This window comes from Mesoplodon densirostris, chromosome 1 (genome assembly GCF_025265405.1).
Source record: "Mesoplodon densirostris isolate mMesDen1 chromosome 1, mMesDen1 primary haplotype, whole genome shotgun sequence".
In the NCBI taxonomy this organism is placed as follows: Eukaryota; Metazoa; Chordata; class Mammalia; order Artiodactyla; family Ziphiidae; genus Mesoplodon; species Mesoplodon densirostris.
The window spans coordinates 119,987,747-120,012,021 of NC_082661.1; positions in this window are offsets into that span (position 1 = coordinate 119,987,747).

Below are 24,275 nucleotides of genomic sequence, written 5' to 3' on the forward strand. Positions count from 1 at the left end.
ACTACCCAAAGCAATCTACAGATTCAATGCAATACCTATCAAACTACCAATGGCATTTTTCACAGAACTAGAACAAAAAATTTCACAATTTGTATGGAAACACAAAAGACCCCGAATAGCCAAAGCAATCTTGAGAACGAAAAATGGAGCTGGAGGAATCAGGCTCCCTGACTTCAGACTATACTACAAAGCTACAGTAATCAAGACAGTATGGTACTGGCACAAAAACAGAAAGATAGATCAATGGAACAGGATAGAAAGCCCAGAGATAAACCCACGGACATATGGTCACCTTATCTTTGATAAAGGAGGCAGGAATGTACAGTGGAGAAAGGACAGTCTCTTCAATAAGTGGTGCTGGGAAAACTGGACAGGGACATGTAAAAGTATGAGATTAGATCACTCCCTAACACCATACACAAAAATAAGCTCAAAATGGATTAAAGACCTAAATGTAAGGCCAGACACTATCAAACTCCTAGAGGAAAACATAGGCAGAACACTCTATGACATAAATCACAGCAAGATCCTTTTTGACCCACCTCCTAGAGAAATGGAAATAAAGACAAAAATAAACACATGGGACCTAATGAAACTTCAAAGCTTTTGCACAGCAAAGGAAACCATAAACAAGACGAAAAGACAACCCTCAGAATGGGAGAAAATATTTGCAAATGAAGCAACTGACAAAGGATTAATCTCCAAAATTTATAAGCAGCTCATGCAGCTCAATAACAAAAAAACAAACAACCCAATCCAAAAATGGGCAGAAGACCTAAATAGACATTTCTCCACAGAAGATATACAGACAGCCAACAAACACATGAAAGGATGCTCAACATCTTTACTCATTAGAGAAATGCAAATCAAAACTACAATGAGATATCATCTCACACCAGTCAGAATGGCCATCATCAAAAAATCTAGAAACAATAACTGCTGGAGAGGGTGTGGAAAAAAGGGAACACTCTTGCACTGCTGGTGGGAATGTGAATTGGTACAGCCGCTATGGAGAACGGTATGGAGGTTCCTTAAAAAACTAAAAATAGAACTACCATATGACCCAGCAATCCCACTACTAGGCATATACCCTGAGAAAACCATAATTCAAAAAGAGACATGTACCAAAATGTTCATAGCAGCCCTATTTACAATAGCCCGGAGATGGAAACAACCTAAGTGTCCATCATCGGATGAATGGATAAAGAAGATGTGGCACATATATACAATGGAATATTACTCAGACATAAAAAGAAATGAAATTGAGCTATTTGTAATGAGGTGGATGGACCTAGAGTCTGTCATACAGAGTGAAGTAAGTCAGAAAGAGAAAGACAAATACTGTATGCTGACACATATATATGGAATTTAAGAAAAAAAAAATGTCATCAAGAACATAGGGGTAAGACAGGAATAAAGACACAGACCTACTAGAGCATGGACTTGAGGATATGGGGAGGGGGAAGGGTAAGCTGTGACAAAGTAAAAGAGCGGCATGGACATATATACACTACCAAACGTAAGGTAGATAGCTAGTGGGAAGCAGCCGCATAGCACAGGGAGATCAGCTCGGTTCTTTATGACCGCCTGGAGGGGTGGGATAGGGAGGGTGGGAGGGAGACGCAAAAGGGAGGGGATATGGGAACATATGTATATGTATAACTGATTAAATTTGTAAAATAAAAATAAATAAATAAATAAATAAATAAATAAATAAATGATGCTGGGAAAACTGGAGTGACACATGCAAAAAATGAATCTGGACACTTATACACTTATCTTACACTGTTCACAAAAATCAATTCAAAATGCATTAAAGACCTGAACGTAAGATCTGAAATTATAAAACTCATAAAAGAAAATGGAGTAAACTCCTTGACATCTTTGGCAATGATATTTTGGATCTGACACCAAAAGCAAAGGCAACAAAAGCAAAACTAAACAAGCAGGACTACATCAAACTGAAAAGCTTATGTACATCAAAGGAAACCATCAACAAAATGAAAAGGCAACCTATAGAATGGGAAAAAATATTTGCCAACCACATATCTGATAAGGGGTTAACAATCAAAATATATACAGAACTCCATATAACTCAATAGCAAAAAAACACAAAAAATCCAACTTTTTAAATGGGCAAATGACCTGAATAGACATTTTTCAAAAGAAATGTACAAATGGCTAACAGGTACATGAAAAAGTGCTTAACATCACTAATCATCAGGTAAATGCAAATGAAAACCACAATGAGATATCATCTTATATCTCTTAGAACAGCTATCATCAAAAAGAAGAAAAAAACAAGTGTTGGCAAAGATGTGGAGAAAAGGGAACAAATTTGCACTGTTGATTGGAAATTAAATTAGTGCAGCCACTATGGGAAACATTATGGAGATTCCTTTAAAAATTAGAAATAGAACTACCATATGATCTAACAATTTCACTTCTGGGTATATATCTAGAGGAAATGAGAACAGGATCTTGAAGAGATATCTATACTCCCATGTTAATTGCAGCATTACTCACAATAGCCAAGATATTGAAACAACCTAAGTGTTCATCAACAGATGAATGAAGAAGATGTGTTTTTTATATATACAATATACATATTATGCATATATATATACAATAATATATATATATATAATGGAAAATTATTCAGCCATGAGAAGGAAGGAAATCCTGCCATTGCAACAACACATATGCACCTTGAGAGCACTGAGTGAAATAAGTCAGACAAAGACAAATACTATAGATGTGTGGCCAAGAAGGCAGAGCAGGAAGACCCTGAGCTCACCTACTCCCATAGGCATGCCAAAATCACAACTATTTACAGAGCAACTGCCGATGAGAACAACCTAAAAACTAGCAGGAAAGATCCTCTGCCACTAAAGATATAAAGAAGGAATTACGATGAGACAGGTAGGAGGGGAAAGAGATGCTGTACAATCAAGACCCATACCCCCAGGTAGGTGACCCACAAATGGAAGGATAATTACAATGGAAAGGGCTCTTTCCTAGAAGCAAGGGATCCAAGCCCCACACTAGGCTTCCCAGTCCAGGGGTCCTGCACTGGGAAGACAAGTCCCAGGAACATTTGGCTTTGAAGGTAAGTGGAGGTTACTTTTGGGAGAGCCAGAGGGCTGTAGAAAACAGGAACTCCAACCTTAAAGGGCACACACAAAATCTTATTGGGTTGGCCAAAAAGTTCATTCGGATTTTTCCGTAAGATGTTATGGGAAAACCCAAATGAACCTTTTGGCCAACCCAATACATGCTCCAAGACCAAGCACAGAAGCAGTAATTTGAAAAGAGCTTGGGTCAGACTCACTTGCTGACCTTGGGGAGCCTCCCAGAGAGTCAGGAGGCCACTAGGACTTACCCTGGGGACACAGATGCTGGCAGAAGCCATTTTTAAAAGCTCATTCTACCATGAAGACACTGGTGTTGATAGGGGCCATTTTGGAATTCTCTTTTAGCTTATTACCACCAGGACCCAACACTGCCTACCAGCCAGTCAGCACCAGGCCTGGAACCCCCAGGCCAAGCAGCTAGCCAGGCAGGGACATAGCCCCACCTACCAGCAGGCTGGCTGCCATACGACCCCGTGAATCCCCAGCAACCCCAGGACCAGGCCCTATCACCAGAGGACCCAGCACACAGCCCCACCAACCAGCAGGCCAATGCTAGCTCCAGGATCCCCACGCCTCTCAGCCAGAGACTCAAGGACCCAGCTCCACCCTCCAGCAGGCTGGCATTAGCCCCAGGACTCAGCCTACCAACCAGTGGGCCAGCACCAGCCTTGGGACACCACTGAGCACTGGCCCCAGCCACCAGTGGGCCAACACCAGCTCTGGGACACCCCAGACCCCACAGCCAGCCATGTCAGGACCCTCCCCAGGCTGTGATCCCATGAATGAGCAGGCTAACACTAGCTCCAGAATCCCTGGCCATGGAGACAACAACCTCAAGACCCAACTTTGCTCACCAGTGGGCCAGCACTAGCCCCAGGACCACCCAGGGCTCTTCAGCCAGGCGCCTCATGACCTGGCACTGCCCCCCAGTGAGCCAGCACAAGGACCAGGACTCCCCAGGTCATGCAGCCAGCTGTGCCAGGACCCAGCCCCACCCAACAGTGGCCAGCAGCCTCCACACTAAGCAGGGCCTGGCAATTAACCAGACCAGGGTCCAGCCACACCTATAGTGTGCCCACTGTAGTTAGCCCACTGCAACAGAAGGGCCCACAGCCCACTTAAAGGGCACCCCCAGGGCATGTAGTTTTGGTGAACAGAGAGGAGTGCACTTCTGGGCCCCACAGGACATCTCCTACATAAGGCCACTTCTCCAAGACAGGAAAACATAACCAACCTACCAAATACATAGAAATAAAAACAGAGAATTAGGCAAAATGAGGTGACAGAGGAGTATGTTCCAAACATAGGAACAAGAAAAAACCCAAGAAGACAAACTAAGTGAAATGGAGCTAAGCAATCAACCCAACAATGAGTTCAAGGCAATGATCATAAAGATGCTCAATGTACTAGGGAGACTAACAGATGAACACAGTCAAAGGTAGAAGTTTCTAACAGAGAGTTAGAAAATACAAAGAAGAATGAAACAGAGCTGAAGAATACAATAAATGAAATTAAAAATACACTATAAGGAATTAACAGTAGATTAAATGATACAGAGGAATAGGTCAGCCACCTGGAAGATAAAGTAGTGGAAATCACTCAAGCTGAAAAGAAAAAGGAAATAATTTTTTTTTTTTTCTTTTTTTTTTTTTGCGGTACATGGGCCTCTCACTGTTGTGGCCTCTCCCATTGTGGAGCACAGGCTCCGGACACACAGGCCCAGCGGCCATGGCTCACAGGCCCAGCCACTCCACGACATGTGGGATCTTCCTGGACCGGGGCACGAACCTGTGTCCCCTGCATCAGCAGACGGACTCTCAACCACTGCGCCACCAGGGAAGCCCCGTGAAAAGAAAAAGGAAAGAATTTTTAAAAATATGGATAGTTTAACAGACAACATCAAGCATACTAACAGTCACATTATAGGGGTCCAGAAAGAGAAGAAAGAGAGAAATGGGCAAAGAACATATCTGAAGACATAATAGCTGAAAACTTCCCTAACCTAAGGGGAAAAAAACCCAAACATCCAGGTCTAGGAATCAGAGTCCCAAACAAGATCTGCCCAAAGAGGACCACACCAAAACACGCTGTAGTTAAAATGGCAAAAATTGAAAAGAGAATATTAATAGCAAAAAGGGAAAGCAACTAGTTACATACAAGGCAACTCCCATAAGGCCATCAGGTAACTTTTCAGCAGATTCTGCAGTCCAGAAGAGAATGGCATGATGTATTAAAAGTGATAAAAGGGAAAAACCTACAACCAAGAATACTCTACCTGGCAAGGCTACATTCATATTTGAAGGAGATATCAAGAGTTTCATAGACAAGCAAAAGCTAAAAGAGTTCAGCACCACAAAACTAGGTTTACAGAATTCTTAAAAGTGCTCCTCTAAGCAGAAAGGAAAAGGCTATTAACCAGAAATATGAAAATTATGAAAAGAAAAAATCTCATTGGTAAAGGCAAATATACAGTAAAGGTAGTAGATCAACCATGTATAAAGCTAGCAGGAAGGTTAAGAGACAAAAGTAATAAAATCATCTATAGCCACAATAAGTAAAGGCTACCCCCCAAAAAGGTGTGAAATATGTCAAAACATTAAACTTGGGGGGAGAGTAAAAAAGAAGTGCTGTTAAAATGCATTAAAACTTAAGAGATCAGCAACTTAAAACAATCATATATATCTAGACAGACATAGATATAGATTGCCATATATAAACCTCATGGTAACCACAAAGCAAAAATCTACAGCTGACATACACACAAAAAGATAAAGGAATCCAAACATAACACTAAAGAAAGTCATCAAATCACAAGGGAATAAAATAAGAAGGAACAAAAAAGAACTACAAAAACAACCCCAAAACAATTAACAAAATGGCAATAAGAACATACCTATTAATAATTACTTTAAATGCAAATGGACTAAATACTCCCATCAAAAGACACAGAGTAGCTGGATAGATCAAAAACAAGACCCATCTATATGCTGCCTACAAGAGACTCACTTCAGATGTAAAGAAACACGAAGATTTAAAGTGAGGGGATGAAAAAGGGTATTCCATGCTAATGAAAACAAAAAGAAGCTGCAGTAACAAAATTATATCAGACAAAATAGACATTAAAACAAAGACTGTAACAAGAGACAAAGAAGGACATTACATGATGAAAAAGGGATCAATCCACAAGATGATATAACAATCGTAAATACATATGCACCCACCATAGGACCACCTAAATGCATAAAGCAAATATTAACAGATATATGGCCAACAGGTGCATGAAATGATGCTCAACATCACTCACTATCAGGGAAATGCAAATCAAAACCACAATGAGATATCACATCACACCTGTCAGAATGGCTATTATGAAAAAGACAACATATAACAAAAATTGGCAAGGATGTGGAGAAAAGGGAACTTTCATGCAATGTTGGTGAGAATATAAATTGGTGCAGTCACTATGGAAAACAACATGGAGGTTCTTCAAAAAATTAAAAATAGAACTACCATATAATCCAAGAATTCCACTCCTGAGTATTTATCTGAAGAAAATGAAAATACTAATTCGAAAAGATACATGCACCACTATGCTTATCCCAGCATTGTTTACAATAGTCAAGATACAGAAGCAACCTAAGTGCCCATCAATAGAAGAATGGATAAAGAAGATGTGAGATACACACACACACACACACACACACACGCACACACACACGAATATTACTCAGCTATAACTCTTGCCATTTGTGGGAACACGGATGGACCTAGAGGGTATTATGCTCAGTGAAATAAGTCAGACAGAGAAAGACAAATAATGTATGATTTCACTCATATGTGGAATCTAAAAAACAAAACAAATGAACAAACAGAACTAAACAGAAATAGTCATATATAGAGAGAAAAAACAAGTGGTTGCCAGAGGACGGGGGTTAGGGGAAGAGAGAAGTGGGTGAGGGCGATTAAGAGGTACGAACTTCCAGTTACAAAATAAATGAGTCCCAGGTATGAAACGTACAGCGTGAGGAATATAGTCAATAATTATGTAATATCTTTGTAGGGTGATAGATGGTAACTAGACTTATCATGGTGATCATTTTGTAATGTGTAGAAATATCAAATCATTATGTTGTATTCCAGGAACTAACATAGTATTGTAGGTCAATTACACTTCAAAAACAAAAAAACAAGCTCATAGAAAAAAAGGTCAGATTTGTGGTTATCAGAGGTGGGGAGTTGGGGGGGGATTGGATGAAGGGGGTCAAAAGGTACAAACTTTCAGTTATAAGATAAATAAGTACTAGGGACATAATGTAGAACATGATAAATATAATTAATACTGCTATATGTTATATATTAAAGTTGTTTAGAGAGTAATTCTCATCACAAGAAAAAAATTTTATATTTCTTTAATTTTGTATCTATATGAGATGGTGGGTATTCCCTAAACTTAAAGTGATAATCATGTAGTAATGTTTGCAAGTCAAATAATTATACTATACACCTTAAACTTATACAGTGCTGTATTTCAATTCTCAATAAAACTGGAAGAAAAAAAAGACAAATTCTGTATGGTATCACTTACATGTGGAATTTTAAGAAGCCAAACTGATAGAATGAGACTAGAATGATGATTTCCAGGGACTGGGATGTGGGAGAATGGGGAGATGTGGATAAAGGGTACAAACTTTGTATTATAGTAAGAATAAGATATTAGGATATAATACATAACATGGTGACTATAGTTGATAACACTATACTGTATGAGTAAACTTGATAAGAGCATATAACTTACATGTTCTCCAAAAAAGGGGGAGGGGTAAATACGTGAGGTGATAGATGTGTTAATTAACTTAATGGGGAAATCCTTTCACAGTGTATATGTATATCAAATCATAACGTTGTACACTTTAAATATCTTACAGTTTTATTTGTCCATTATACCTTAATAAAGCTGAAAATAAAGTCAAACATTAGAAGAAAAATGCTGACAGAATTTATCATCAGAAGTTCTTCAGAGAGAAGCAAAATGATATAGGTCAGAGGCTCAGATCTACATTTAAAAAGTAAAACATCAAAGAAGGAATAAATTTAGATGAAACAAAATGTTTTACTTTTCATATCATTAATTGAAAAAAATAGATGTTTGTTCAAAATAATAATAGTAACAACATACTGTGTGATTATAACATACGGATAAGTGAAATAACTGATAACAGCTTTATAAGGGACAGGAAGGAAGCACTGGGAATACTGTGTTATAAAGTACCTGCTCTACCTGAGAAGCAATTTGGTGTTATTTAAAAAGTAGATGTAGGGCTTCCCTGCTGGCGCAGTGGTTGAGAGTCCGCCTGCCGATGCGGGGGGCGCGAGTTAGTGCCCAGGTCCAGGAGGATCCCACGTGCCACGGAGTGGCTGGGCCCGTGGGCCGTGGCCGCTGGGCCTGCACATCCGAAGCCTGTGCTCTGCGGTGGGAGGGGCCACAGCAGTGGGAGACCCGCATACCACAATAAAAAAAAAAAGTAGATGTAGATTAATTGTAAGTATGTATTGCAATCTCTACGGCAACTACTAAAAATTTTTAAAAGAAGTATAATTGATATATGAAGAGAGGGAAAAAATGGAGCTATGTAAAATGTTCATTAAACCCAGAGAGGGCAGGAGAAATGGGGAAGGAAAAAAGAAATAAGAAGTGCAGCAAACAAAAAAATAGTTCCAGTATGATACATATTACTCTAACTATATCAATAATCACTTTAAATCTGAATGTTCCAAACACTACAGTTAAAAGTCAGAGATTATCAGAGATGATACAAACAAGACCCAACTATAATTTTGTCTACAAGAAATCCACTTTAAACATAAAGACATAGATAGGTTGAAAGTTAAGGGTATGATTAGTATACTAATCATACTAATCATGCTAATGCTAGTAATAATTGAAAGAAAGCTGAAATAGCCACATTAATTTCAGACAAAGCAGACTTCAGAACAAAGAAAAGTATCAGAAACAAAGAAATGAAAGAATATCTAACTAAATGGAGAGATATTCGATGTTAATAGACTGGAAACTCAATATTGTTAAGGTGTTAATTTTCCCAAATTGATCTACAGATTCAATGAAATTCCAGTGAAAATCAGAGCAAACTATTTTGTAGATATGAACAACCTGATTCTAAAATTTACATGGAAAGGCAAAAGACATAGAATAGCAAAATATAACTGAAGGAGCAGCAGCACAAAATTTGAAGACTGACACTACTCAACTTCAAGGCTTACTATAAAGCTATATCAATCAAGACAGCATAGTACTGTCAAAAGAATAGACACATAAATCAATGGAGTAGAACAAAAAGCCCAGAAATAGACCAACACAAATAGGTAAAGTGAACTTTAGCAAAGAAGCAAAGACAATTCAATGGAGAAAGAATTGTTTTTTCAACAAATGGTTCTGGAACAACTGGACTTTCAAATGCAAAAAACTTAATCTAGACATAGGCCTTAACCTTTCACAAAAATTAACTCAATGGATCATAGACCTAATGTAAAACAAACTATAAAACTTCCAGAAGAAAACATGGGAGAAAATCTAATTGACCATAGATTTGAGCTTTTAGATACATCAAAAGCGTGATCCTTAAAAGAAAAAAACAAGTTGGATCTCAATGAAATTAAAATATCTAGTCTGTGAAAGAGAATGAAAAAACAAGCCACATATTAGGAGAAAATATTTGCAAATATATCTGATATAGGAGTTATATACAAAAGATATAAAGAACTCTTTAAACTTAGCAATAAGGAAATAAACAACCAAATTTTAAAATGGGCAAAAGATCTGAATAGACACCTCATTAAAGAAGACATACAGATGGCAAATAAGCATATGAAATATGTTGAACAGCACATATTATTAGGGAACTGCAAATTAATACAATGTGATACTACTACATATTTATTAAAAAGGTTAAAATTCAAAACATTGCCAACATCCAATGCTGGTGAGGATATGGAGCAACAGAATGGTCACTCATTGCTGGTGGGAGTGAAAAATGATACAGCCACTTCAGGAGATAGTTTGGCAGTTTTTCACAAAGCTAAACATAATCTTACCATATTATATGGCGATTTCACTCCTAGGTATTCACCTAACTGATTTGAACACTTATGTCTACAAAACAACCAGCTGCAAATGTTTATAGCAGCTTTATTCATATCTGCCAAACTCTGGAAGCTGCCAAAATGCCCTTCAACAGGTGAATGGATAAAATGTGATACCATAAATAGAATATTATTCAGTAATAAAATAAAATGAGCACCAATATTCATAACAATATTATTCACAATACCCAAGAAGGTGGAAACAACCCAAATACCCATCAACAGATGAGTGGATAAACAAAATGTGATATATACATACAATGGGATGTTATTCAGCCTTAAAAAGACATGAAATTCTGACACATGCTACAACATGGATGATCCTTGAAAACATTAAGCTAAGTGAAAAAAGCCAGACATAAAAGGACAAGTACTATGTGATTTCATTTATATGAATTTCCTGGAATAGGCAAATTCATAGAGACAGAAAGTAGAATAGAGGTTACTAGGGGCTTGAGAGGAGAATGGGGAGTTATTGAGTAATGGGTACCGAATTTAAGTTGCAGATGGTGAAACAGACAGCGGTGGTAATTGCACAATAATGTGAATGTGTTTAAAGCCACTAAATTGTATACTTTAAAATGATGAAAATGATAAATTTGATGTTATGGATGTTTTACCACAATATGGATGACACAGTAAATATGCAATAAACATGTATTGAAAGAGGGAAAAAATGAAATGAGCTACCAAGCCACAAAAAGACATGGATACATCTAAAATGCATATGGCTAAGTGAAAGAAGGCATTTGGTGACATGACCCTTTACCTCTGTGGCTTTCCTCCCAAAACCCATTATATCTGTGAGACAAACATCAGATAAATTACAATCGAGGGGCATTCTGCAAAACATTTGACCATAATTCCTCAGAACTATCAAGGTAATAAAAAACAAGGAAAATCAGAAAAACTGCCACAGCTAAGAGGAGCCTAAGGAGACATGACAACTACATGTAATGTGGTAACCTGGATGGGATTCTGGAACAGAAAAAGAAAATTAGGTAAAAACTAAGGAAATATGAATAAACTATGGTCTTTTGTTAATAATAGCATATCAGTATTGGTTCATTAGCTGTAACAAATGACAGTCATGCAAGATGTCGAAAACAGGGGAAATTGGGGGTGAAAGGGAACTCACTGTACTACTCTCTTCTTGATTATTCTGTAAATCTAAAACTCCTAAAAGTATTTTTAAAGCAAATATTAACATATTGAGAATAATAGGAAAGATGAATGTGCTCCAATTATTTTCAGAAACTCCTGAGTTAGGGGTTATAAGAAGGGAAAGTCTTCCAGTCTGTAGAAACACTGTGTGGTTTTACAAAAACAAACAAACCAACAAACTAAAGTTTTTACTGAAAGTTTTCAAAATAATTCATCCTTAGCTTAAGGAAACAAATTCTACTGTACATTAAGATAAATTGAGATATTCTCAGGTATGTCCTCCAAACCCTTATTAACTATTAATTCATCAGTTCACTTGGAACCATAACTTAACCCCTATGAATTTAACACTGTGGCGTGTTTCAGGCTGTAACAATCAATCGAATTCAGTGTATAACTTCACAGAGCTGAGTCTGGTGGGGGAAATCAATTATAAACAGAAAACTACAATGATACAAACAGATCTCTAACCGTAGGATGAAACTGTGCTGTGGGCACATAGAAGAGGAAGAGACAAAGAGAGGCCAGAGGAGGCTTCATGGAGGAAGTGACGTTTCAATTGAGCCTGCAAGGCTGAGTGGACATACACAAGACCTCACAGGTGAGACTGGAAGGCTCTTTACCGTCCAATTGCTTGGGCACAGGGAAGAATGTGTGCGAAGGCCTGCAGCCTGTGGGAGCAAAGGCTATTTGGGAAACCTGCATTGAGGTGGGGTGGTAAGGTGGCTGTCTCACGAAGGGGCCTGCCTGATCAGTATCAGGCTGCTCCCTATTTCTCACCAATGTAACCAACAGCGGAGAATTCTCAACCTGTCTTTTGCAGTGGAAGTGAATGCCTCTCTACAACTCTGGCTATTTTTGCATCTATTAGAATGTATTTTCTTTCTGTAACTACACACATGCTAAAAATACAATTCCTTTCCATTACTGTAAAAAGAGTGCTGCAGTTGACTTGCATGCTTTCTCCTCTGTGGGATGAGAGAAACTTAATTGAGTTCCATGCTTATTGTCAGATAAACGACAACTTCTGATCTGGGTGCTATCTGGAAATACTGTCTCTTAATATTCAGAAGTAATTTACTCTATGCTTAATTCCTGTGTTGTTTTCCCAACAAAACCTTTCTCTGCAACATCTGTGGATTTACTCATTAACCATTTTCTGTCCCTTTTATGTAGATTCATTAAACAAATTTCCAAAAGAAAGTAAGTGCAGTCACTCATTAATTCAAAAACATTGAGCACTTACTACTTCCAGGAACAAACTTGGATGGCTATAGTCATTAAAATAATACTCTATTCTGGAGAAAGCAAACTACAAAATCTGAGTGGCCCAACATAACGGGAACTTTTTCACCCATATAACTCATGTAAATGCTGGAGCTGGGCAGGCCATAACCCAGGAACCAGGTTACTTTAATCTTGTGGCTACACTTTCTTTTAGGGTCCCTAAGCCCTTCATTTCCAGGTGGTAAATGGGAAGAGGATAGACAAGGCACACCTGCTTCATCACCACGTCAACCTACAAGGGACATACCACTTCTGCTCATATTCCATTAGTGAGAACTAGTCACATGGCAGATTTGGGGGCGGGGGAGGGAGGAGGGTGAGGGCAGGCTGGGAAATGTAGTCCCCAGCTGGGCAGCAGGTTCCAGCCACTGGTCCATACCACAGAGGCAGAATATGCATCTTTGGTGGATGGCTAACCATCCATTCTGCCACTCTGCTGGAGATCCTAACACTCGTTCTTTTTTTTTTTTTTTTTTTTTTCTTTTGCGGTACGTGGGCCTCTCACTGTTGTGGCCTCTCCCGTTGCGGAGCACAGGCCCCGGACGCGCAGGCTCAGCGGCCATGGCTCACGGGCCCAGCCGCTCCGCGGCATGTGGGATCTTCCTGGACCGGGGCACGAACCCATGTCCCCTGCATCGGCAGGTGGACTTTCAACCACTGCGCCACCAGGGAAGCCCCCAACACTCGTTCTTATACATGGAAGAATCCCCAGCCAGAGAAGACCGAAAAAAATTAACATGTAACCAAATTCTTTCCATCTCTGCTGGTCACACCTTCTGAGAGTCAATTAAAATAAGCAGAGAGAACCCAGAGAGCAAGTGTAAAAGCTGTTTGCTAAAATCCACAAAATAGGCACTGATTGGAATAGAAGTCAATAGCCAACAACTTGTTTTTCTGCCACAGGATACAAGAAAAAAGGTGTGTGGACCTAGTTTATAGAGCAGGATAATCTATCTCTGATAGTAAGTCCCCAGATTGCAGGAATTAGACACCTCACTGCCTCAAGCCCTGTTACCACGAAGCATGAGGTCATGCCCAGCATTGCTGTGACTACATAAACAGATGAGAGCCCTCCACTTTTTTTTATTATAGGTGATCTGCTTTTTATTTGCTTAAGATGCTTGAGATTTCCAGGAAGCCAAGGGCTGACCGGACCCGTGCTTGGGCAGTGGAAGGCAATGGGGGAAACATCATCTGTCAGCTATGCCATCTTGCCCCTGGGAGTTCCAGCAAAGAGTCCAGAGAGGAGTATCAGCACAGGAGTTGCCTTTGCGATCAACCTCACGCTGCTCACTTAAGTTCTAACTGTGGATTCCCAACTGCTGGTGGAGAATTTTTGTGTGAGATAGAGCCACAGCTTGTATATCATGAGAAGGACAATAAATCTATAATCCCTGTACAATGGGAAACATGGGTTGTTATCATCGAATCCCAGTGTGAATAGGAAAATGAAATTCAGACTCCTAGGAGGCTCCCGCAGATCTGGATTCACATTTCCATCGGAGGGGAATCGGCTGCCCTCCCTCCCATGTTCCTCCTCTTGCAGCGCTGTGTCAGGGGTTTTTACTCCACTACCCACTGAGGCAGGGAGAGTTACCATTTCCCATCTTGTTCCTTGCCAAGGGAGGTGGAGACACCCAACTAATGAGCACGTGCTATCTACGGAGGCATTTTCCTGGCACCTTGTTCTCTTTTTATTTCTTGATTTTGCTGCTGCTTTTGTTATTTTTACCAGGGTGGACAGGTGGGAGAGGTAACGTGGACCTTCCTCTGCCTGCTCTGTGTTGTCACCTCACAGATCAGTCACAGGTCAGTGGCCCTCCTCTCTTGCTCCAGGCAAAAGGCCCATGTGGGTGTGGCTTCTCTTCTAGACACAAGGCTGAAGGCTGTTCCCAGGGCTTCTGAATCTGTTAGCAGCACCATATGTGAGGGCTATGATCCTCCAGTTTTAGGTGAGTGAATTCAAGGTTTATTTTTGCTCCAATTTCCCCACCAGTGAGTCACAAGCAGATGTAAATAGGATGCCCCCATTTTGATCTCAGCCTTGGCCTCTTTCTCAGTCCTGCTTTCCCAGGGAGCCCTGTATTTGGGGGACCGTTGGATCACCATTCATGAAACTGATGTACTGATTCTCACTGACTCCTTGGGTCTGTTCCCTACAAGTTAGAGCACAATGGGAGGACTGATGAGGGGTTGGAACCCCTATCTTTAAACATAGGTAAGTAAATAAAATAAGAAGTTCAAAACAGTCCTATTACATATTGCTGTATACCCCAAATTCCAAAATATAATCAATTATATAGAAACAGTACCAGCTCAAGGCACTTCTTTTTTCCATCCCTTTTTCTTACCAAAAAATTTGAACCATATCCTCTGTCACTCATCTGCTTCAGGGGAAGGAGAAAAACGATAAGAGAATTGTGAGATGTATGACCTGGGTTTTCTGGATGTCAGTTCTAACGTTTGGTGAAAACCCAGTTAGAAGGTGACATCTGTCTCCAGCAGCAGCGGTTCATCCCCCGTGCTCTCTTGGAGGCAATGCATCATCCCTCCGTCATCACATCACAGTGTGTCCTGGAGCATGAATACCCTTAAGCAAAATTCAAAAGGTGACCTCTTGCCTGGAGTGGCAGGAGGGGGAGGGAGATGGGAGGCTAAAATAAACTGCATCGAAGTCTTCCATATGCAGAGAAAATCTCATGATGGATGATTCCCTCCACTGAGCATCAGGAAGAGAATGCTGGATTCTGTTTCTCTATTCTAGGAGGGCATCCAGAAGCAGATCTGCACTTGTAAATAGAAAACCAAGCCATCAGACTACACCGGCTATATCAGACGCCTCGTATGCCCTGTTGCTCACCCCTTTTCTTCCAGCTCTGGCTGTGGCGACCAGCTGTGCATGGATGCAACCTGACAGCACCTTGCTGTGCTGCACATGGGGCTTCTTGGCATCTGCTGGAATCTCCCTAGCCGCTCTGATGCATGTGCATATCTGGGAGTATGAGCCACCCTTCACCAATAGAAGTCCCTAGATAAACATTGCCCTCTTTCCTGTCTGGAGGGAACAATCCTGGCGTGCATGCTACCTGGCTCCTCAGAGGGGTCTCAGCAGGACTGAGGTTCATTTGCCCCCAGCAGTGACCAGTTTTCCTAGCTTCCCTATTACACTCTTCCTGGACTCCCACTCCTGTTCCTTGGGTGCACTTACATAAATAAATGACCTCCACATAACACCTGGATGCAGGCTCTACCTTGTGGGGGGAACACAGGCTAAAACACTAGTTTAATGGGCTTTTCAGATGACAATACTACATGATCCTGAAAACTTGGGCACCCTCAAGATGACCAGATAGATAGATAGATAGATAGATAATTTCTTTCCTTTTTGTTATGGAAATATTGAAATATGCACAAGACTCAAGAAAATAGCTTAAGAGAGCCTCATGTATCCATCTCTAAGCCTTAATAATTGTTAGCATTCTCCCTTTTCCAGCAGATGTTTTTAAGGGTACCTTGTTTGCTTACAACAAATGTTGAGATCCTCTGATTACCATGACTGCCTAAACATTAGCATAAGAGTACCTGGGTGTTGTAACAATCAGAAAATTTCTAAGCTCTAAAATGAAAACTAATGCTACCCTCCTTGCCACAGTGACTGGATCAAGGACTGGTGTGTACTAGAGGACTAATTCAGGGCATGGTCTTCTCCCCACCAATCCCCTCAACCCGTCCCTACCCCAATCACAGGATGGCATTTGGATGGGCAGACTTGACTTATTAGTCTCCTCAGACTAGAGCCTAGCATTTTGTTAGATGGTTGTGTAAAGCAACTTTCTTTCTCCTATTGGAGCAAACAAGGCAGCATGCATTCCCACAGTTTACCGGCAGCCACCCTGTGTTCATGAAGCAAGCTGGCCTCAAGCCAACAGAATAGAGAACACAGTAGGGACACAGAAAAGCACTCAGTGTTCCCTGATATCACTGAGCCATTGGATCAACTCTTGTCTGACACGCCCATGCTTTAGAGTTTTCGGTTATAAGAACCAATAAATTCCTATTGTTATTTAAGACAATATGGGTTTTCCATAACTTTCATACATATACATTCTAAATAATGGATTTCATTTAGAAGTCATGGCATTTGCAAGGGTTTTCAAAGTCTTTTCATCAAACATGGTTATAATAAAATTAAGAGTTTCAGTTATCAGGAATAAATTTATAAACATAAATTTATGTTTATGTTTCTATTTCAAGGTTACTAGATAAATGAAGTCTTGTTGGATATGACTAGAGCATATCAGAACTTGTCATTTTTTTTAACCATAAGATCATCATTACCAATGACTGTTCCAAGAAGTTTCAGGGGCTTCCCTGGTGGCGCAGTGGTTGAGAGTCCGCCTGCCGATGCAGGGGACACGGGTTCGTGCCCCTATCCCGGAAGATCCCACATGCCGCGGAGCGGCTGGGCCCGCGAGCCATGGCCGCGGAGCCTGTGTGTCCAGAGCCTGTGCTCCGCAACGGGAGAGGCCACAGCAGTGAGAGGCCCGCGTACAGCAAAAAAAAAAAAAAAAAAAGAAGTTTCAATAATTGTTTCAAGAAAGTTCATGAGCTCCCAAGCATTATGAAAACCTTATATTGAAAAATGATGCATATATTTGCATGAAGGTCTCCTCATTATTGTTGCTATTTTTGCCAACCCCAAAATATCACTGCTACCCATTCCTCTGCTGCTGGAGCAGAAACTCAGTCTGTGACACTTTTCCTGGTGCCATCCTGAGTCCTGACTTTCAGACGTCAAAATACTTTCCAAACTCATATCTTCCTTCCTGGATTTTCTTTTTTTTTTAATTAATTTATTTATTTTTGGCTACGTTGGGTCTTAATTGCTGCATGCTGGCTTTCTCTAGTTGCAGTGAGCGGGGACTAGTCTTCGATATGGTGTGCGGGCTGTAGGCGCACGGGCTTCAGTAGTTGTGGCACATGGCCTCAGTAGTTGTGGCTCACGGGCTCTAGAGCACAGGCTCAGTAGCTGTGGCGCACAGGCTTAGCTGCTCCGCAGCATGTGGGATCTTCCTGGATCAGGGCTCGAACCCGTGTCCCCTGCATTGGCAGGCAGATCCCCAACCACCGCACCACCAGGGAAGCCCTTCTTTCCTGGATTTTCTACAACCAACAATCTGTAGCACTAAACCTGAAAGAAAAATTCTACAACCTTAAGAATTTATGTCGTAAGCTTTATGGGATAAAAATAGGCAGAGCAGCAGTTGAAATTTGTTTCTTCAGAAGGTAGCAAGATTAAGGTCAGTACAGAATACCCTCAGGAGTCCTGAAGCCAGCTCTCCCCATTACCTTACTGATGCTTTTATTGCTTTTATTTCTCAAATGTAGAATGTATTTGCAAAGTCACTGTATACTCTATTTGTAGAGAAATAAGGAAAGCAACAAAGATTCCCACTGTGACACAAAGACATGAAATATACTGTCAACTGGAGAAGCTTATCCATCCCTTGCTGGAGCAAGACGACCATAGCTCTGAAGAGTAGGAATTAAGACAGAGGAGGGAAAGGCGGGAGCCTACTAGAAGGGCCAAGATGAGAGAAATAGGGAGAAAACAGGAGTAGGGGAGTGAAGGGAGACAGAGAGAGGGAGGACTCAGCTGGAAGAAAGAGAGTGCGTGTTCAGTGGGACAAACTTGAAATCACAGAAAGCATCAGTGTCTGCCTATAAGACAGGAAGAGACGACATGGTGATAATTTGCTCCTATGCAGGACAAATGCCATACAGTGATGTGTTACTAAACCAGGGGATAGAATCCATTTTCTGTCGCTCTTTGCTGGGAAAATTTTAGTGGTTTCACATGGCCTATGGACTCCAGGGACAAACACTAAAGTGACAGACACTGAAGGTGTTTTATAATATGTCTCCATTCTTCCTAGACAACTGGATATCCCTTTACTCCCTACAACTGGATATCCACTCTATTCCCACCACATGATTCCTTTTTACATCCATAGAGAGTCATTTTACCACCTTACCTGCATCCACACTGCTGCCTCTCCCCGGAATACTCTTCTCATTCTTCACACACATCTCCATAGAAATCCTACTCAATCAAGAGGACTCGCCTCACATTTGGCCTCCTCCCAGAAGCCTTCCTTAACCACTCCAGCCTCAACTGATCACCCCCACCCAATTTTCTGAAGGCTGGCTAAACTCAGCCTGGATCATTTTCTTTCTGAAACAAGTTGGGGAATGAATGAACGTACTAAGTAAACGGTTTGCACCATTAATGTCCATTCTTAATCACTCATTGCCTTGCTTTACTGATTATTTCATGCACAAATCTTTCTCTTTTCATACAAATTGCACACTCTAGACAATTAAGAACATAATAGATCCAGGGCTTCCCTGGTGGAGCAGTGGTTAAGAATCCGCCTGCCAATGGAGGGGACATGGGTTCGAGCCCTGGTCCGGGAAGATCCCACATGCTGCAGAGCAACTAAGGCTGTGCACCACGACTACAGAGCCTGCTCTCTAGAGCCCATGAGCCACAACTACTCAGCCGGCATGCCACAGCTATTGAAGACTGTACATCTAGAGCCTGTGCTCCTCAACAAGAGAAGCCACTGCAATGATAAGCCCACACACCGCAACGAAGAGTAGCTCCCACTTGCTGCAACTAGAGAAAGCCCACTCACAGCAACGAAGACCCAATGCAGCCAAAAATAAATAAATAAATTTATAACAAAAAAATATAATAGATCCAACATCAGAAAAAAGACTTTTAATACTGGGAGTCTTCTGCACCTCTCCCTTCAATGGGGTAGCATTTTCCTACCCCACTTTCTCCCCAAAGGAGAAGGGTGTTCTATATGAGAAATTCTTCTTTGTCTAAACATGTTTGTGGAATTCAGATTCTAGTAGATTCACTGCTTTAAAGAAATGTCTTATGCTTCAACTTTTAAGAGACAGGAAGCAATTTCTGATAATCAAAGGAGGTGTCTATTCTACACTAGCACTCCTTCTAGAAGGAGAGACAACTCCTGGCCTGACAAAAAGAGATACACTGTCCACTGAGCCATGTGGAGCCAAAACTTGAAGCAGTATCATGTGAGAGCTGCCCCACTGGTGTGGCACTGCTTTGCGTTATGCTATTGTTAAATGGTGTTTAAAGATCCACATTCCCTGAGACTAAATAGCACCAGGAAAGCCCACTTAGAGTAAACTTATAGCACGGGACACACTTCACTGTGAATTTTATGATTTAAATAAAAGCTTTGAGGGAGATCAAGATGGTGGAATAAAAGGACGTGGAGCTCACCTCCTCCCAAAATACATCAAAATACATCTACATGTGGAAAAATCCTCACAGAATACCTACTGAATGCTCATACAACCAAAACTGCAAGAAAGATCACCATATAACTGGGTAGAATGAAAGAAGAAGAAGAGAAAAAAAAAAAGAATCAGAATGGGCCCTGGGAGGGAGCTGTGAAAGAGGAAAGGAAACCCCTATAAGGCTATCAGCTGATTTCTCCAAAGGAATATTGCAGGCCAGAAGGGAGTGGCAAGATATATTCAAAGTTCTGAAGGGGAAAAATTTGCAACCTAAGATACTCTACCCAGAAAGATTATCATTTAGAACAGAAGGAAATGTAAAGAATTACTAAGAAAAGCAAAAACTAACAGAATACAGCAATACTAAACCTATCCTAAAAGAAATATTGAAAGGCCTTCTTTAAATAGAAAAGAACCAAGAATCTACAGGAAAGAGAAAATCACAATGGGAAAGTAAATCACTTAAATAAGACTGTACACAGATTTTTAAAAAAAGTTCTTGTGAAAGTGATGATAACTACAATGAACAGCAAAAGGATAAACATGAAGATGTAAAAGAGGACACCAAAATCATAAAATGTGGGGGGGGGGGAGTAATAAAATGTAGATTTTTTTAAAGAATGTGTTTGAGCCAATATGACTACCAGTCTAAAGCAAGTAGATATAGTAATAGGTTAGCATACTTGCAAAACAGGGTAACCACAAATCAAAAACATACAATAGATTCACAAAAAAGAACCCAAACAGAAGAGAACTCAAGCAAGCAAAACAAAATGAAAATCATCAAGCCACAAAAGGAAAAACAAAAAGAAAAAAAAGGAACAAAGAAGAAATACAAAATCAACTGGAAAACAAGGTTTAAAATGGCAATAGGTACATATCTATCAATAATTACCTTGAATGTCAATGGACTAAATGCTCGAATCAAAAGACAAAGAGTGGCGGATTGGATAATAAAACAAGAGCCTACAGTATACTGCCTACAAGAGACCCACATAGACTGAAATCAAGGGGATGGAAAAAAGATATTTCATGCAAATGGAAATGACAAGAAAGCAGGGGTAGCAATACTCATATCAGACAAAATAGACTTTAAAACAAAGGCCATAGGGCTTCCCTGGTGGTGCAGTGGTTGAGAGTCTGCCTGCCGATGCAGGGGACATGGGTTCGTGACCAGGACCGGACCGGGAGGATCCCACATGCTGCGGAGCGGCTGGGCCCGTGAGCCATGGCCACTGAGCCTGCGCGTCCGGAGCCTGTGTTCCGCAACGGGAGAGGCCACAATAGTGAGAGGCCCGTGTACTGCCAAAAAAAAAAAAAAAAAAAAAACAAAGGCCATAAAGATAGATAAAGAAGTCACTATATAATGATAAAATGACCAATACAAGAAGAGGATATTAAACTTGTTAACATATGTGCACCCAACGTAAGAGCACTCAAACACATTAAACAAATACTAACAGACAGAAAGGGAGAAACTGATGGGAATACAATAATAGTAGGAGACTTTAACACCCCACTCACATCAGTGGAAAGATCTTCCAGATAGAAATCAGTAATGCAACAGAGATCCTATGATACAATAAAACAGTTAGACTTCATTGATATTTTCAGGACATTACATCCAAACAAAACAAAACAAAACAAAATGCAGGATACACCCCAGAATTTTTTTCAAGTGCACGTGGAACATTCTCTAAGATAGATCACATATTGGGACACAAAATAAGCCTCAACAAATTTAAGAGGGTAGAAATTATTTCAAGCATGTTTTATGACCACAACAGGATGAAACTAGAAATCAACCACAGAAAGAGAAATGAGAAAAAACAAAGTTTACATGGAGACTAAACAACATGCTACTAAAAAAACAATGGGTCAACCATGAAATGAAAGAGGATATTAAAAAATACCTTGAGACAGATGACAAAGAAAACACAACCATACAAAATCTAGGGTATGCAGTAAAAGCAGTCCTAAGAGGGAAGTTCATACTGACACAAGGCTTCCTCAAAAAACAAGGAAATCTCAAATAAACAACCTAACCTACCACCTAAAAGAATTAGAAAAAGAACAAATAAAACCTAAGGTCATCAGAAGGAGGGAAATAATAAAGATCAGAGAGGAAATAAATGAAATAGAGATTTTAAAAATTAGAAAAAAATCAATAAAACCAAGATCTGGATTTTTGAAAGGGTAAACAAAATTGACAAACCTCTGGCCAGACTCACCAAGAAGAAAAGAGAGAGGGCCCAAATAAACAAAACAAGAAATGAAAGAGGAGAAATAACAACTGAAACTACAGAAATACAAAAAACCATAAGCAAATACTATCAACAATTATATGCCAACAAATTGGACAACTTAGAAGAAATGGACAAGTTTCTAGAAACATACAGCCCACCAAAACTGAATCAAGAAGAAATAGACAATTTGGACAGACCAATCACTAGAAGTGAAACAGAATCTGTAATTTAAAAAAGCTCACTGCAAACAAAAGTCCAGGACCAGACAGCTTCACTAGGGAATTCTACCAAACATACAAAGAAGAGCTTATACTAATCCTTCTCAAACTCTTCCAAAAGACTGAAAAGGAGGGAACACTCCCAAATTTATTCCATGAACACACCATCACCCTGATACCAAAACTAGAAAAAGACACTACCAAAAATTACAGGCCAATATCTTCGATGAATACAGGTGCAAAAATTCTCAACAAAGTATTAGCAAACCGAATCCACCAACACATAAAAAAATCATACACCACAACAAGTTAGAATCATACCAGGGTGATAAGGATGGTACAATATATGCATATCAATCAAGGTGATACACCACATCAACAAAAGAAAAGACAAAACCCACATGATCATCTCAATAGATGGAGAAAAAGCATTTGATAAAACTCAACATCCATTCATGATAAAAAAAACTCTTACCAAAATGCATAAAGAGGGAATAGGGAATATATCTCAACATAATAAAAGCTATTTATGACAAACTCACAGCCAACATAATACTCATCAGTGAAAAGCTGAAAGCCTTCCCACTAAAATCTGGAAGAAGACAAGGATGCCCACTCTTACCTCTTCTATTCAACATAGTATTGGAAGTCCTAGCCATAGCAATCAAACAAGGAAATGAAATAAAAGGTATCCAAATGAGAAGGGCAGAGGTAAAACTGTCATCATATGCAGATGACATGATACTATATAGAGAGAACCCTAAAGACTCCACATGAAAACTACTAGAACTGATAAATGAATTCAGCAAGGTAGCAGGATACAAGATTAACACACAGAAATCTGTCACATTTCTTTACACTAACAAATATCAGAAATGGAAAGTAAAAAAAAAAATCCCTTTTAAAATTGCATCAAGGGAACCCTCCTGCACTGCTGGTGGGAATGTAAATTGATACAGCCCCTATGGAGAACAGTATGGAGGTTCCTTAAAAAACTAAAAATAGAATTACCAGATGACCCAGCAATCCCACTACTGGGCATATACCCTGAGAAAATCATAATTCAAAAAGATACATGCACCCCAATATTCATTGCAGCACTATTTACAATAGCTAGGACACAGAAGCAACCTAAATGTCCATCAACAGATAAATGGATAAAGAAGATGTGGTACATATATACAATGAGATATTACTCAGCCATAAAAAGGAACGACACTGAGTCATTTGTAGTGATGTGGATGGACCCAGAGTCTGCCATAGAGAGTGAAGTACGTCAGAAAGAGAAAAACAAATACCATATATTAAAGCACATATATGGAATCTAGAAAAATGGTACTGATGAACCTAGTGGCCGGGCAGGAATAGAGATGCAGGTGTAGAGAATGGACTTGTGGACATGGGGGCAAAGGGGAGGCTGGGACGAATTGAAAGAGTAGCACTGACATATATACATTACTATGTGTAGAACAGATAGCTAGTGGGAAGCTGCTGTATTGCACAGGGAGATCAGCTCGGTGCTTTGTGATGACCTAGAGGCGTGGGATGGGAAGGGTGGGAAGGAGGCTCAAGAGGGAGGGGATATATGTATACATATATCTGATTCACTTTGTTGTACAGCAGAAACTAACACAACATTGTCAAGTAATTATAATCCAATAAAGATGTTAAAAAAGATATTTATTCATTCAAATGGACAAATTAATTAGATCTATTGCAAAAGTTTTAAA